The sequence below is a fragment of the Acomys minous genome (assembly GCF_964271855.1).
Source record: "Acomys minous genome assembly, chromosome: 8".
NCBI classification, from domain to species: Eukaryota; Metazoa; Chordata; class Mammalia; order Rodentia; family Muridae; genus Acomys; species Acomys minous.
In genome coordinates, this window is record NC_140489.1 from 100,884,804 (window position 1) to 100,901,346 (window position 16,543).

At 49.9% G+C, this 16,543-nt stretch overlaps 1 long non-coding RNA gene and 1 pseudogene across 2 annotated transcripts; one reads left to right on the top strand and one right to left on the bottom strand.

Annotated features, from left to right (window-relative positions):
- Positions 1-5,193: 5,193 nt before the first annotated feature.
- LOC311604134 (E3 ubiquitin-protein ligase TRIM37-like) lies at positions 5,194-7,792 on the bottom strand (annotated as a pseudogene). Its single transcript has 5 exons — positions 7,745-7,792; positions 7,510-7,631; positions 6,819-7,468; positions 5,704-6,739; positions 5,194-5,586 (listed from the first exon to the last, which is right to left on the bottom strand). The product of its transcript is annotated as an E3 ubiquitin-protein ligase TRIM37-like (transcript).
- A 1,888-nt stretch (positions 7,793-9,680) lies between these two features.
- Positions 9,681-14,593, top strand: LOC311603232. Its single transcript, XR_014781007.1, has 2 exons — positions 9,681-9,823; positions 13,513-14,593. It is a non-coding gene; the product is annotated as an uncharacterized lncRNA (long non-coding RNA).
- The last annotated feature ends 1,950 nt before the right edge of the window (positions 14,594-16,543 follow it).

The window sequence follows — 16,543 nt, forward strand, 5'->3', positions numbered from 1 at the left end:
GGGGGGAGGGTTGGAGCAAATGGGAGAAGTCTGAAATTTTAAGGGGTCTTTGTGAACCCCAACTTTGAGTTCCTAGCATTTGCACACCTAGTCCCAGCCATCCCATAAGTGGTCTTACAGATGCAAATGGAGTTCATGTCTCGCCCCTTTATTGATCTCAAATTACAGACCCACTCTCACCCACTTCTCTCCCGGATGGGAGACTCTGGGCTGGAGATGTCATTACTGTAGTTTTTCTTTGCTCTACTGTTGACATTAGCCTGGATAGAGACGTCTCTTTCAGAGACCTCAGTCTTCTGCAACTGGGTTGGAAAGCGCTCACTTATTCTGGCTGTTGAGCTTGTCTGCACTGGTCACTTGTCCCTGCAATCTGCCCTCTTGCTTAGGGATCGAACCTGTTGCCCTATGCTTGACAACTGGTGTGCTGGCTCCTCTTAGGCAGGAATCCTTGGCTTTTTGTTTGGGGTATAAATTTTTCTTTGAGCACAAATTGTCTGGCCTTGTCCTGGCCTCAGGCTCCTGTCTAGAAACATTCACAATTTTCCTGTTGTTTGAAATATCTGGCTTGAAAAAACTGTTGGGTGAACTTGGGCTGAGAGGATTTTTAGGCTGTCTCTTTGAAGAAAGGGTGGTTGTTTGAACTGGTGTAACACTCTTGCTTCTTGACAGAGCAGTCACGGTTCCTGAAGGACTCTCTTCTGTCATCCACTGTTTTTGTAGAGGTTTGTGTTTGGTGTTTTAGGTCTTTAGTGGTTGCCTTGGTTGGATAGTTTAAATCAGAGGCTTGATTTGGCCCGTTTCCCATCCTGATTACTTTCAAGAACACTGATACAGAATGAACCTGACAGAATTCCTAGTCTTTGGCCTCTGTCTTTCCTACCACACCTCTGCTACCCCACTGTTTTGTCTAACGTAGACTTGTACAGAAGCGGGAGACTGGGATGATGTGGACTGGAAATCTCTTTTAGGAGGAGGACCTTATACATCGTAGGTTCCTGTCATGGTGGTGATGTGGAGCCCTTCCGTGGACGCGCTTGGTTTCTTCCTCGGTACTTTAAGACTTGAGATCTTTCCCCAGTTCGCAATCTAAAAATGAGATGCAACAGAATCTCACTCAAGCCTATGCCCCTCTCAGCTGAAGAGTTTCTGTCTCCAGGCTGAGATTCCATGACATCACAATAGGCACACAGTCAGTGTGCACGCTCAGGTCCCAGCCACTGCCCTTCCCTGTGGTTGCCCTCTGCTCTGAGATGCCTGATAGCCAAAGCTCAGGGAAGAGTCCATCCAGGAATTTTCTGGGGCCTAGCTACACAAACTTTAATTAAGGGAGGAGTGATGAGGCAAAGTTTCAAAGGGCTTCCAGGATGGCTTGTTCTGACTCACATTTTCTTTGGAGTCTCAGAAATAGAACACTAATGACTTTATGAAGAACTCAAGGTCAGAGGGTTAGAAAAGATTTAAAAGCCTGTTAGAAAAAGAAGAAAAAACCGGGCTTGGTGGAGGACATCTGCAATGCTAGCATGCCGGAGGCAGAAAGTAAAGGCTCACTGTAGATTTGAGGCTCCTCATCTACAGAGGGAGTTCTAGGCCACGTGAAAGAGTGGGTAAAGGCAGAGAAAGGCAAAGAGAGCAGAGAGGGGGTGGAGGAGGAGGAAATGCTGGATTTTCTGATGTTCTTATGGTCTTGCTGTCTTCCTTCCATCTTCTCTCTCTCTCTCTCTCTCCCTCTCTCTCTCTCTCCCTCTCTCTCCCTCTCTCTCTCTCTCTCTCTCTCTCTCTCTCTCTCTCTCTCCCTCCTTTTCTTCTTACTGTTGTTAACCCATGGAGTAGTATTAAGCCTGGAGAGAGCTTCTGGTTTCCAGGTTTGTGGCTTTTGGTTGGAGACCAACCACTTGATTGAGAAATCTAAGTTTTCACTTTGTCTCATATGGTTAATACCTATTTCTCAGAATTAAGGTAGGCACTGAGGATAATGCACTTACTCACCACTGACTGACAAGTGAATCCATGAGTCATTAATGGGAGGCTACAAGAGGTAAAGGTGATGTTGATGTAAAAGTAAAATGTCAACAAGGTCGTACTCCAGGTTTGCTTCTTTTATGCAAGTAGTAGATGCTTGGAATCCTTTTGGGAATAAGGTGTTTCCTGGAGCCAGAGCTTGTATAACTGTGGATAGATCTAGGAAAGTTACGTTGTGAATTAGAGTCAGAGGATCGGGGACGAGGGCTTCCAGCAGTCTGCGTGAGGCATGGACACAGGGGGCCAGTCAGACACTGAGGGAATCTGAGAGGCCAGGCACCGCAGCCATTGAGACGGGACCATGGAGGGAAGCTTAAATGGGGTTTGTGGGAATCTCTGGGAGCTCTGTAGCTAGTGGCCCTGTGAGCTCAATGGTAGATTCTCCCAGCAAGCATGGAGTAGCTTTCGTTGATCAGCAGGGCTACCTCACAGCTGGAAAGATCAGCCACACACCCAAGGCAAGTGTCACCTGGGCTCTCCCGGATGCTCTGGGTCTTGTGTGGCACTGTGTTTGCCCGTGACTTCTGTGTCTTAATGACTTTGCATGCTGGCATGCCAAGGCTGTGCGTTCACTCTGCCTTGCAGCAGGTTCCCCTCTGCTGGGGATTCTGACCTGGAATTCTGACCTGGAAACAGAAGCAAAGGAGATTTTAGGAAGCCTCCTTTCTAGGTTAAGCACATTGACATGACATCAAGGCCCTTTGGCTTAACACTTGACTTGGGGGTTTGGTTATCTGGAAGACAGCAAACTGCTGGCAGATAATGCTGTGCATTATCTTTCATAGTTAAAGAAGAATTCTGATAAAGGGAAACTTAAAAACATTTACTTTTCTAGAGGCGCTTAGAGCATATAAGATTGAGCATTTATTTAACAAGCCTTGTGTCTTAATGACTTGGCATTGAAGGAGGAAAGATCTCCTTTCAGTATTTTCAGAGGGATTCAGACCACCATGATGGTGGAGACATAGCAGAGCTTAGGGCAGTGTGGGTGTGTGGCAGATGCAGAAGGACCTCAGCAGGAAGCAGAACGATGCCCACATCAGGCTGGGGGTTCCCATTAAAGGTCCCATTGCTAGAGGTGCCAAACTAGTGCTGATAGCTGGGGACCAAGTGTTCAAAACAAGAGCTTATGTGTAACATTTTAGATTAAAACTGTTGCCTCTTGTTTAGTTGATAGATGAATTCCTTGGTGGTAAATGATGAAGACAGCTTTTATAAGTTGAGCATTTTCTCGTAATAAGCTATGGTGTAAAGCACATGATTTTCAATTGGTTTCGGGTTGGCATTGACGCGATTTCTTATCTTGGCTTCTTGAGTCTATCAGTAGACTATCACCAGGGCCACTGACTGCTGAGGTCTGGTGGGCTGATAAGACAACCAAAGCATAAAGTTCATGTTGCTCTCAGGCGGGATAGGACACTCTTCACTGTCCTCTGATCTGACAGGATGTAGCTCTTGGGTAGAAAGCCCTCTTCTGTGTCCTTACCCACTTCTCTAGGGCCGGGGCTTCAGAAAACAGATCATGTCCTGGTCAGTAACTATGCACGCTCTCAGGTTAACTGGATGGGTTAACTGTACCCTACACACTCAGGACCTTTGCGCTTCAGACAGGGCTTTCTGTGGCGTGCAGTGCTGTCCGGGCTCATCCTTCCAGATGGAAAGGGGAAGCCTGAGGGGCCATTGCTCAGCGCTCTGTGCTGCAGTAACAGCCAACAGGGGTTCTGCGGGCTACTTGTTCTATCCAGCTTGCCGTGTCTGCAGGAGCCAGGGAAGCCGACTTTCAGGCCTACCCTGGAGCGGACTGACTCCTGCAAATTCTTTACGTCCCAAAAGATCAGCATTAACCAAAAATGAACCCTGAAAGAAGCCTTTTCCCCAGGATACAAATAACCTAATAAATGGCTATTTCCTTCATTAAAGCTAAATAAGAAAAAAGAATTTTGTTATGCACTTGGTACATTGTCACATGGTCCTTTCTAAGTGGTATCTGTCCTCCTTTATTGTGTTTAAGAGGACAAGTATTTTTTTTCTCAAGTTAATTTTACTAACAAAAAATGCAAGCTGTTAAAAAATAAGCAAGCTATGAGTCACAGCACTAGCAAGCCATCAGACATGGAAGTACACAAGAGTCACTAAGTACAACAAGCAGGCGAGAGCACTCGGGTATGTACATCCATGCTTTTTCAGCAGTCTCTTGGCCAATGTTAAGCAAAACTTTCACCAGACATATAATAGCTCAAACACAAACGCAGGAGCACAATGGCAAACTTTGGCAATCCTTTGGGGTTTGGGCTAATTAGGAATATGAGAGAAAGCCTTGTTCACAGTTTCATGTTGATGTACGATCAAAAATATGAATAAAACTTTAAATGCATTCACTGACATCAATGTCCAACCAATGGAAATATAGTGCAAAAATATTTGTTTTACTACAGTTATGTTTCAGGAAGCAGAAAAGAAGAAAAAAACTTTAAGTAATCTTATGTGTGTCCATATGACCATGCATAGAACCAGTTCACAAGGACTTAACTTATTTTAAATGAACCCTGTAAAGCTTACACAACTGAAAGATGTCATTAGCCAGTATGCCAGCACTTGAACAAGTGAGAAAACAAAAAAATTTAGTATATCATCATATCTCAGAGAGAAGATTCAGTCTAGTGTCACTGTAGTTGCTATAGTTACTCAGGTAAAATGTCCACTTAACGAAATCTGTTCATAAGCAATTGTTCTGTTCACTATTAAAATGGCTTAATGAAACTACAAACTAATGAAAAACTTAAAATATGTCCATCTAAACCACACGTCCAGCCAAAGACAGAAGAGCACCGATGCTGAACAAGGTAGAGCCCACACAATGCCTCTAGGTACTTTCTGGCCCTCAGCTGGCTTTCTGTTACAGGAGACAAGCTGCCTTTGTCAATGTATTATTTGCTAAATTAATTGAGCACTACACTGTTAGTTCATTACATTAGAAGAAAATCTTCCCCTCGCACTACAATGCCCTACTAGAATATTGTGTACATTCTAAGAGTTTCTGAATTGCTATTTCAGGTAGAGATGATAAAAAAAAAAAATGAGACCAGATCTGACTATCTGGCTGCTGAATTTTTAGAGCACCAACTTCCAACAGATCTCAGGGCCCAGGTGTCCCGCGGCTCGGCTCTCATGTCTTTACCATCCACTGCCTTCATCAGTGTTGAGGTGGGGATTTTCAGGGTCTAAATTTGTTCGCCATCAGGGAAACTGGAACATGAATCTTCCTCAGGGGCAGCTGAGGCTCCTTCAGGGAGTGTGGGCTGTGACTCCCCAGGTTCAGAATGACTTTCCATGTCTGCCGTCTGCGTTCCTTCAGACGACTTCCTTTTGCATTAGTCCCCAAGGTGACCATCTTCCTTGTTTTCTCAGCAGTAGGTAAGCCACTGAAAATGACAACCAGCACAGCATCAGAATCCAAAGCTTTGCATTGTCGGGCTTTGCTTATGGGCATAATATCCCCAATGACACCGTGAGTCAGGGCTCGGGGAGAGTTATGTCTATTCCCAGACTGGGAGCTTCCCGGGGAACCTTCAGACAAAGCCTACCAGTCTCCCTTTGAACGGCCATTTTTTTCCAGAGTCCATGGCTCTTGGGGTGAGAGGCTGCCTGCTATGACCCCAGCTGATTTGGGTGAATTCTTCTTACTTGTGAGGTTTCCTATGTAATAGCCATCAACTGATGACTTTGCTAGAGGCTCCATTCCCAAATCCTGTAATCTACCAGAATTTTCAGGTCCACAGGTGGCCAGAGCTGCGTGGTCAGAAAAGGTTTGTCTGCATGTCTGCAGAAGCAACAGCACTGCCTTTTATATCTGACAGTGTAGCCTACACATCAGTCTGAGTACACTGGACTTCAGCCATTTCAGCATCTTTAGGTCAGAGGGCGCTCGCCACATTGCCTGCTGCTTCCTTTGATCTTTGTCTTTTTTCGAGAAGATGATGCTGGGCTGCAAAAGCGAAGCAGATGGGCGAGGCTGTAGACCCCATAGATGGTCCATGCTGCTGCGGTCCTTAAGATCCAATAAGTGTATTAAGATGAAAGGCTCAATGTCTAATAAGCTACTAGTAGCGGCAGAGCACAAATATGCTCTTCTTGACATCCTGCTACTGGCACCCACATAGCTGTGGCTACTTCCTGGAGGTCCTGCCACAGCCGAGTCTTCCATGAGTTCCCCTCTCCCAGTTCCGTGTTGTTATATTCTACGTCATTCTCTCTGGACATGGTCTTCTCATCAATATCACTTTCTTCTGTGGGGCTTGTGGCTGTGGAACTAGCGGAAGAGCTGCTGCCATCGGGGTGATTCACTTCATCTTCCCCAACAGGATCCAGATCTGGATCTCCATCTGAGAGCTCATGATGATGCTCTTCGTTCTGAATCTTCTCCTCGTCTTCCTCCTCTTTGGGCTCTCTTACAGAAGCTGAAGTAGGCTCTCCTTCCGGTAGCGTGTCAGAGCACGACCCAGCCTTCTTAGTTCATGTCTCGGGAGGATCGTCATTTTGGGAACTAAGATGATCATCTGGCGGTGACAGATCTCTTGATTTCTGAGTTCGGGACAGCTTAGTAGTCAATCTCTCTGTAAGGCTGTTTATTTGTTGAACATAACCAGTCTGTGCGGTTTCCAACTGAGTTATGTACCAGTGCTGATCCCTGCATTTTTGAAAAAATGTTGGTGAATGTAACCTGAAATGTACCTTAAAATCACAGTATTACGGAAAAATCTATTATAGCCCCAGCACTCTCCAGCTTCAAAACCAGATGCCAGCCAGCAGATAGTTCCAGAAATACAGATAAATACTAGCCACGTACCACTCCATTTCCATCTGGGTAAACTTTTAGCCTCCAGCAAAGTCCTGAAATTTGAAGAGGCGGGCTGTCAACAGGATCTGCACTCTGTGGCAAAGTGCTGAAGTTTCCTAAAACAAAAATAACTGAGCCATGAGATGGTACCGATTCACTGGAGAAGTCTGGTGGAGCAGGTGTGCTAAGGAAGGGTGCCATGGGCCTTCGGTGAACTTGCTGAGACACCATTAGGATCTCTGAGCTCTTAGATATCAGCTCGCTCTTACGGCAAGAGCACAACCGATGTTCTGCCTCCTGACGTAAAGATTCCAACAGCTCTATTTCTTGAGTAAGACATGTCTTCTGACCCAGGAGTGTTATGAGCTTATTTTTCAGCTGTGTATCTAGTCGGGCAATCATCCTCTCCAAGGTTTAAAGGTGCATCCTCCATGCATTCCTCCTCAAAGTGCGCACTGACGGCAGATACACTTACTACAAGTCCAGCCAAATACACTAAGCTTTTCGTGGTGTTTTTTCACACTTGTCCCTCTCGTTTTCTTCATGCTGGGTGAGACTACACAGCTGGAGAGTACCAGGCTTCTGTCTCTTCTTCTGCCCAATGACAATTCACTAGTTCCCAGAGTTGGAATGGACCATGACAATGAGGACACTGAGCTCTCTGCTCTGTCCGCCAGCGCCTAATACAGCTGAAACAACAAAGCTTGGAGCAGCCAGGACACATCTCGCAATTTCTCCATACAAATGAAACATGGGAACACCTCAGCAATACCCTCTACATTCTGCTTGGCCGTCGCCTCCCGCTTGGTGGGGCCCTCGGCACCCCTCAGAGTCTGTGGTCTGCGCTCTCAGGTGCCCACCCGAGGTTGCCAGGTCAACTGTGCTCACCTCAGCAGGCTCCCACAAAGGTGCCACCTCCGTGCTACATCCTGTCATTTCGCTACTTTTTATCCATGCACCTGCCCTGGGGTGGAGAGGGAGGGCTAGCAGGAACAGCTGCTAGTTATAAAACACTCCTCTCATGGGCGAGGGAAGGACTGGGTCTCTTTTCAGCTGGTGACTGAGGGCTACAGAGTGAAAGACTCAGAAGATGAGCTCTGTTTTCAGGCTCCCCAACTCCACAATGATGGGATATATCAAAAGCAAGCAGGCAGAAGACCTTACCACAGATAAAACAAAACAAAAGAAAACAAAAAAATCGAGCACCAAGATGAATAATGACAATATTGAGCCGTAACCCAAAGCACGAGAAATATGTACGCATCCAAAGCAATAAATATAAATGAACAAATAGAATGTGGGGAGGGGAGGCAAATGTTCCATGCACAAGAATTTCAAGTAACATGTGTGTTATGTTGTTCCTCCAGGACATGGGGACTTAGTCATGCTAGCCTCTGTACCTCCAATAGGAGATCTAGAAACCACTTCCAGGAGCAAAGTATGAACAAAGGGAAATGGTAACTTTAGGTAGAGAAATGCAGCACGCACCAGCCTAAAAGTACCTGGGCCTGGGGTCACAAGTTGATAGCATATCAGTCTTGATATGCTAAAATAAGAAGGGCGTGCCACTGCTGTGTGTTCCCCATCCCCACCCACACCAAACACACAATCTCAGTCTAAGCTTAAAGAGAACATCACAAGACACTCAAATTTAGGGCTTTTGTTTTGCTTTGTTTTTTGTTTCTTTTTCTTTCTTTCTTTCTTTTTTTTTTTTTTTTTTTTTTTGCGTAGTGATAAAGCTCTTGCCTAGGACTCAGAGGACTCTGGGCTGGATGTTCACCAGCATGGTACTATGGATTAGATCCTGAACATTTGTGGAGAAATATGAGCTCCAAATAAAGGCTGGAATTTAATAATTAGTAAATCTACTGATTTTTTTTTTTTGAGATAGGATGATTTGTGTAGCTCAAACTGGCTTTGACTTTGCAGTGTAGCCAGGGGTGACCTTGAATTTGGATCCTCCCATCTCCATCTCCCATGTTAGTCTCTTGGTCTTTACAAGTGTGCTAAAGCTATATAAGATGTTAAGAATGGGGCTGGCGAGATGGCTCAGTGGTTAAGAGCACTGGCTGCTCTGGCAGAGGGCTTCAGCCATGTCATAGCACCCCCTGGTGCCTCACAACTGTCTGCAGCTCCAGTTCCAGGGGATCTGATGCCCTCTTCTGGTTCTCTGGCATGCATGTGGTGCACACAGGTGCAGGCAAAATACCCATGTTAAGGATTCATGAGCAAGGGTCAATGGGATTCACTGTACGATTGTTTCAGCTTTTGTCGTTATTCCAAAATAAAAACTATAAACATGGCAGTGAGACAGGAGGTCCTAAGAGAGGGTGCTCCTCGAAGGCCACTACTCGCTGTGATGTGTCTCAGGGCGACAGAAACTAGAGAGCATGGAGACCCGCGGACTTAGAAAACCAAGCATCTCGAAGTCTATGTGGTTCCCACCTCAGCTGTCCTAACTCTCTTCTATTCTACTTGGCTCTGTGTGCTAAGCTCCAGTGTGGAATTTATGGCAGTTTACCCAGTCCAAACTTAGGACAGTGGCCGGCTCCAAGGAAAATGTGAGGCACAACAAGCCACTTTGGAAGCCCTTTGAAACTTTGAGTCATCACTCCTTCCTTAATGACAGTTTGTGTAGCTAGGTCCCAGAAGATTCCTGGATGGACTCTTCCCTGAGCTTTGGCTATCAGACATCTCAGCGCAGAGGGCAACCACAGGGAAGGGCGTGGCTGGGACCTGAGTGTGCACACTGACTGTGTGCCTATTGTGATGTCATGGAACCTCAGCCTGGAGACAGAAACTCTTCAGTTGAGAGAGGCATAGGCTTGAGAAATGGCCCTAGTTTGGGAGCTGGGTATCCCACTTCCTGCCAGTCTCAGCTTTATACTTCTCAGTTTGTTAGTTTGAGGAATTTGGGAGTTGTTTTCTTGGAATCAGAGGCAGAAGCAGGTGGCACCCAAGACAGAGGTAGGTAACAGCCACTGTATCCTGGACCTCACTTCTCCACATGCTGAGCCCCTGTAGGTTTGTATAAATGCTTAGCCTCGGGGCCATAGGAGGAAATGACTGGAGGGAAGGGGGAGTTGAGACGGCATGTCTCTCTCTCAATTCACTTCAGAAGCTTTAGGCTGGGCGTGGTAGTGCGCACCTTCCATCCCAGCGCTTGGGAGACAGAGGCGGGAGGATCTCTCTGAGATCAAAGTCAGCCTGACCAACATGGGGAGATCCAGGACAGCAAGGACTACTGTCTAAAAACAACAAGAAGAGGAAGAAAGAAGAAGAAAAGAAAGAAGAGGAAGAAAGAGGAGGAGGAGGAGTGGTGGTAGTAGTGGCTGTAGCAGCAGCAGCAGCAGCAGCTTTAGGGTTATATTAAGAAGACACTGAGGAAGAATGTACTAGATGTTGAATTGCTGCCTAGAGTTCTGCCATGCAGATGGCTTTGGGGGAAAGAATGTGATAAGAGAGTTAAGAGAGGTGTAGTGCCCTTTTTAATCCTATTTTATTTGGGTTCCTTATATTTTTTCTTCCTACTCCAAGTCCCTCCTAATACCTTCCAACACCCCAATACCAGGTAAGAGAGAAAGGTTAGTGGGGAGATGGGGTGTAGTTCCCTTTAGCTACTTCCTGCTGGTTAGGGTCGTTGGGTTCTTTGGGGCAAATCCAGTCTTTGTTTCAGGATATCTCCAACTTCTCAAACAGCATCAACAGCAACCAGAAGGAGCAGGGTGGAGGAGGGGGAGTGCAGGGTGGAAGAAGGGGAGTGCAGGGTGGAGGAGGGGGAGTGCAGGGTGGAGGAGGGGGAGTGCAGGGTGGAGGAGGGTGAGTGCAGGGTAGAGGAGGGGGAGTGCAGGGTAGAGGAGGGGGAGTGTAGGGTGGAGGAGGGTGAGTGCAGGGTAGAAGAAGGGGAGTGCAGGGTGGAGGAGGGGGAGTGCAGGGTAGAGGAGGGGGAGTGCAGGGTAGAGGAGGGGGAGTGCAGGGTAGAAGAAGGGGAGTGCAGGGTGGAGGAGGGGGAGTGCAGGGTAGAGGAGGGGGAGTGCAGGGTAGAGGAGGGGGAGTGCAGGGTGGAGGAGGGGGAGTGCAGGGTGGAGGAGGGGGAGTGCAGGGTGGAGGAGGGGGAGTGCAGGGTGGAGGAGGGGGAGTGCAGGGTGGAGGAGGGGGAGTGCAGGGTGGAGGAGGGGGAGTGCAGGGTGGAGGAGGGGGAGTGCAGGGTGGAGGAGGGGGAGTGCAGGGTGGAGGAGGGGGAGTGCAGGGTAGAGGAGGGGGAGTGCAGGGTGGAGGAGGGGGAGTGCAGGGTGGAGGAGGGTGAGTGCAGGGTAGAAGAAGGGGAGTGCAGGGTGGAGGAGGGGGAGTGCAGGGTAGAGGAGGGGGAGTGCAGGGTGGAGGAGGGGGAGTGCAGGGTGGAGGAGGGGAGTGCAGGGTAGAAGAAGGGGAGTGCAGGGTGGAGGAGGGGGAGTGCAGGGTGGAGGAGGGGGAGTGCAGGGTGGAGGAGGGGGAGTGCAGGGTGGAGGAGGGGGAGTGCAGGGTGGAGGAGGGGGAGTGCAGGGTGGAGGAGGAGGAGTGCAGGGTGGAGGAGGGGGAGTGCAGGGTGGAGGAGGAGGAGTGCAGGATGGAGGAGGGGGAGTGCAGGGTAGAGGAGGGGGAGTGCAGGGTGGAGGAGGGGGGAGTGCAGGGTGGAGGAGGAGGAGTGCAGGGTGGAGGAGGGGGAGTGCAGGGTGGAGGAGGAGGAGTGCAGGGTGGAGGAGGGGGAGTGCAGGGTGGAGGAGGAGGAGTGCAGGATGGAGGAGGGGGAGTGCAGGGTAGAGGAGGGGAAGTGCAGGGTGGAGGAGGGGGGAGTGCAGGGTGGAGGAGGAGGAGTGCAGGATGGAGGAGGGGAGTGCAGGGTAGAGGAGGGGGAGTGCAGGGTGGAGGAGGGGGGAGTGCAGGGTGGAGGAGGAGGAGTGCAGGATGGAGGAGGGGAGTGCAGGGTAGAGGAGGGGGAGTGCAGGGTAGAGGAGGGGGGAGTGCAGGGTGGAGGAGGAGGAGTGCAGGATGGAGGAGGGGAGTGCAGGGTAGAGGAGGGGGAGTGCAGGGTGGAGGAGGGGGGAGTGCAGGGTGGAGGAGGAGGAGTGCAGGATGGAGGAGGGGAGTGCAGGGTAGAGGAGGGGGAGTGCAGGGTGGAGGAGGGGGGAGTGCAGGGTGGAGGAGGAGGAGTGCAGGATGGAGGAGGGGAGTGCAGGGCAGAGGAGGGGGAGTGCAGGGTAGAGGAGGGGGGAGTGCAGGGTGGAGGAGGAGGAGTACAGGATGGAGGAGGGGAGTGCAGGGTAGAGGAGGGGGAGTGCAGGGTGGAGGAGGGGGGAGTGCAGGGTGGAGGAGGAGGAGTGCAGGGTGGAGGAGGGGGAGTGCAGGGTGGAGGAGGGGGGAGTGCAGGGTGGAGGAGGAGGAGTGCAGGATGGAGGAGGGGGAGTGCAGGGTAGAGGAGGGGGGAGTGCAGGGTGGAGGAGGAGGAGTGCAGGATGGAGGAGGGGGAGTGCAGGGTAGAGGAGGGGGAGTGCAGGGTGGAGGAGGGGGAGTGCAGGGTGGAGGAGGGGGAGTGCAGGGTAGAGGAGGGGGAGTGCAGGGTGGAGGAGGGGGAGTGCAGGGTGGAGGAGGAGGAGTGCAGGATGGAGGAGGAGGAGTGCAGGGTGGAGGAGGGGGAGTGCAGGGTAGAGGAGGGGGGAGTGCAGGGTGGAGGAGGAGGAGTGCAGGATGGAGGAGGGGGAGTGCAGGGTAGAGGAGGGGGAGTGCAGGGTGGAGGAGGGGGGAGTGCAGGGTGGAGGAGGAGGAGTGCAGGATGGAGGAGGGGAGTGCAGGGTAGAGGAGGGGGAGTGCAGGGTGGAGGAGGGGGAGTGCAGGGTGGAGGAGGAGGAGTGCAGGATGGAGGAGGGGAGTGCAGGGTAGAGGAGGGGGAGTGCAGGGTAGAGGAGGGGGGAGTGCAGGGTGGAGGAGGAGGAGTGCAGGATGGAGGAGGGGAGTGCAGGGTAGAGGAGGGGGAGTGCAGGGTGGAGGAGGGGGGAGTGCAGGGTGGAGGAGGAGGAGTGCAGGATGGAGGAGGGGAGTGCAGGGTAGAGGAGGGGGAGTGCAGGGTGGAGGAGGGGGGAGTGCAGGGTGGAGGAGGAGGAGTGCAGGATGGAGGAGGGGGAGTGCAGGGTAGAGGAGGGGGAGTGCAGGGTGGAGGAGGGGGGAGTGCAGGGTGGAGGAGGGGGAGTGCAGGGTAGAGGAGGGGGAGTGCAGGGTGGAGGAGGGGGAGTGCAGGGTGGAGGAGGAGGAGTGCAGGATGGAGGAGGGGAGTGCAGGGTAGAGGAGGGGGAGTGCAGGGTAGAGGAGGGGGGAGTGCAGGGTGGAGGAGGGGGAGTGCAGGGTGGAGGAGGAGGAGTGCAGGGTAGAAGAAGGGGAGTGCAGGGTAGAGGAGGGGGAGCACCAGCATTCTTCTTTTTCAGAGCCTCCCTCTCTCCAGAGTCCTCAGATTTAAACTATGTGCAGCTGGCAAAGAGCACCTCTCAGAGCCCACAGTTTGCTGCTGTGGACATTCTGAGTCAGCCCCATATCCCACACCTGGAATTAAAACAAAACCATGTTTGCATAACATAACTGAGCTTTATTTATTTATTTATTTATTTATTTATATTTGGTTTTTCCAGACAAGACTCAAACAAGCCCTACCTGTTCTTTCCTGGGCAGAAGACAGAATGTCTGGGAAAGCCGTGTATGCAGGCAGCTACTGACTACCTAGGAAACAGCTCTCCAGTATGCTAATGCTGGGGAATGTTCTGGCAACCATGATGGAAAGGAAGATTTGCTCTCAGCTATTTTTAACAGAAGGATCCACTATGGACATCTGTCGAGCTACCCAGAATTTATTTGGGGTTCCAGCTGAACTGATGGAATTTTCCCAGAGCCTGCTAGAGAGGGCTCCAAGGACTGTTTCACAGACTTGAGTGGTTAAAAACTAAATTCAGAGAGATATTTTCTGCCATGGTCCTGAGAAGAGAATGCCTTAAAGATGTAGACACGGGGCTCCACCTCTTCCATGATGCAGCAATGCTCTGGCACTAGATTGGGAATAAAGAAAATGGACTCGAAGCAGGAACCTGCCTCGTGTGCAGGGCCCCAGTCTCCTGCCTTAGTGAGCCCCGAGTCTATTCATGGGTTACTTTGAAAAATGGAAGATCATCCCGTTTCCAGGGAGCAAAGTAAAACCTCACAGAGTGATTCGCAGGCAAGGACTTTTGAGTCTCACTACTTCCTCATGGCAAGCTCTCTCCCTGAAGTCAGGACTGATATCTCAGAACAGCTCCACCTGCTAAAAGATCTGCAGCTAAAAATAGCAGCAGAACTCCTAAGGAGTCAAATACCAACAATGTCCCTCCGCCTCTAGACTCAGGTCTTGTCCTAAAATATTCCATCTGCTTACAGTGTGGCTGATGGTCAGGAATGAATTGTGGTCATAAGTTCGAGTCTGCTTTTGAGCCCCGTCTTCTTATCTATCCACAGCTCCACTTCTGAAGCACCCCCGAAGGCCATGGTGAGATTCTGTTGCATCTCATTTTTACACTGCGAACTGGGGAAAGATCTCAAGTCTTAAAGTACCGAGGAAGAAACCAAGCGCATCCACGGAAGGGCTCCACATCACCACCATGACAGGAACCTACGATGTATAAGGTCCTCCTCCTAAAAGAGATTTCCAGTCCACATCATCCCAGTCTCCCGCTTCTGTACAAGGCCACGTTAGACAAAACAGTGGGGTAGCAGAGGTGTGGTAGGAAAGACAGAGGCCAAAGCCTAGGAATTCTGTCAGGTTCACTCCGTATCAGTGTTCTTGAAAGTAATCAGGATGGGAAATGGGCCAAATCAAGCCTCTGATTTAAACTATCCAATCAAGACAGCCACTAAAGACCTAAAACACCAAACACAAACCTCTACAAAAACAGTGGATGACAGAAGAGAGTCCTTCAGGAACAGTGACTGCTCTGTCAGGGAGCAAGAGTGTTACACCCGCTCAAACAACCACCGTTTCTTTAAAGAGACAGCCCAAGTTCATCCAACTGCTTTTTCAGGGCCTAAGGCAGACATTAAAAACAGCAAATAGAATTGTGATTAATTCTGGACAGAAGCCTGAGGACAGGACAAGGCCAGACAATTTGTGTTCAAGCAAAAATTTACATCCCAAACAAAAACCAAGGATTCCTGCCTAACAGGAGCCAGCACACCAGTTGTCAAGCGAGGGGCAACAGGTTCGATCCCTAAGCAAGAGGACAGATTGCAGGGACAAGTGACCAATGCACACAAGCTCAACAGCCAGAACAAGTGAGCGCGCTCCAACCCAGACCTCTGCAGTGGCAGAAGACCGCGGCCTCTGAAAGAGACGTCTCTATCCAGGCTGCTTCAATCATACGGCCTTTGAGGAGAGTTCCAAATGTCAGCAGTAGAGCAAAGAAAAACTACAGTGATGACATCTCCAGCCCAGAGTCTAGGAACTGTTCTAATGTCAGAGCCAAATTTCAGGCCCAAGAGAGAGTAGTGCCTGACTCCTTCTTGAAGAGAATCCTCAGAGTCACCTTAAAGAGAAGCATGCACAGGAGGGGGAACATCATGACTTCTTCAGGGAGAGAGCCCTATGTAATAAGCCTGAAAGAACCCAGCGCACTCTCCAAGAGAACTCATCAAAATGTCTCTGAGAGGGGACATTACAATCATTGCAATGTATATTAGGAATGCAAAAGTAGCATGTCAAAACATTTGACAAACATTTTTCATGTTTCTTACTACATCACAGTGAAGCTTCACTTGGGGCAGTGTCAATATCCATGCTTAATATGGCTACATGGATCAGCATGTAGAGAGCTTGACTAACTAGGTATGACTTGATAATTACCCTCGGCTGCCCAGTGCATCTTTTGCCCACACTGACTGACAGCCATGTGCTTTTGTATCAAGATGCAGATCTACTTCCTGTTAAGTCAGATGCTCCATTATGTCATCCAGCTCTGAAAGAAAACCAGGTGACATGACCGTCTTCTAGGAGAATCCCTTAGAGTACCTTAGGGAGGAGCACCATGGTCCTCCAGAGAGAAGAGGACACAGTCCCTCTGCAAAGAGTCCACACAGCCTTTTTGGGAGGAGCCTACAGAGTCCCTCTCCTCAGAGATGTCCCAGTCCCTCAAAAAGGGTCTATCTTAATCCCACCCGGAGGACACAAAGCAGTTCTTCCAAAAGGAGCCATGGTAGTCTCTCTGAAAGAACCTCTTCCAGCCCCTCTGGCAGGAAAAGCCATAGATCTTCTGGAAGAACGCACTACATTTTATGTAATACCAGGCCACACAGGCCTTCCACACTCATCTGCTGTCCTTCTGAGCAGACTCACTCCAGTCCTTCTGAGCGCTGCAGCAGTCACTCTGAGAGGAGCCAGAGCAGGCACACGGAGATACAGGGTCGCTTGGAACAGCTCGGATGCACAAGCTGACCATGAAGAAGGGAGTGGTGTTAGCAGGTGCCATCTGGCCACCTGAGCACACCCCATGGGGTAATGTCTGTTCCCACCATCCTCTTCCATCGTCTTATGAACCCTGTAATGTAGCAGTGCAGCAGTGTCTTTTTTCTTACCTGGCGAGGCTTAGCTCCCAGGCAGTAGGAACAGGAAGCCCAGTGCCCGAGTGCTCTTAGGGTCAAGGT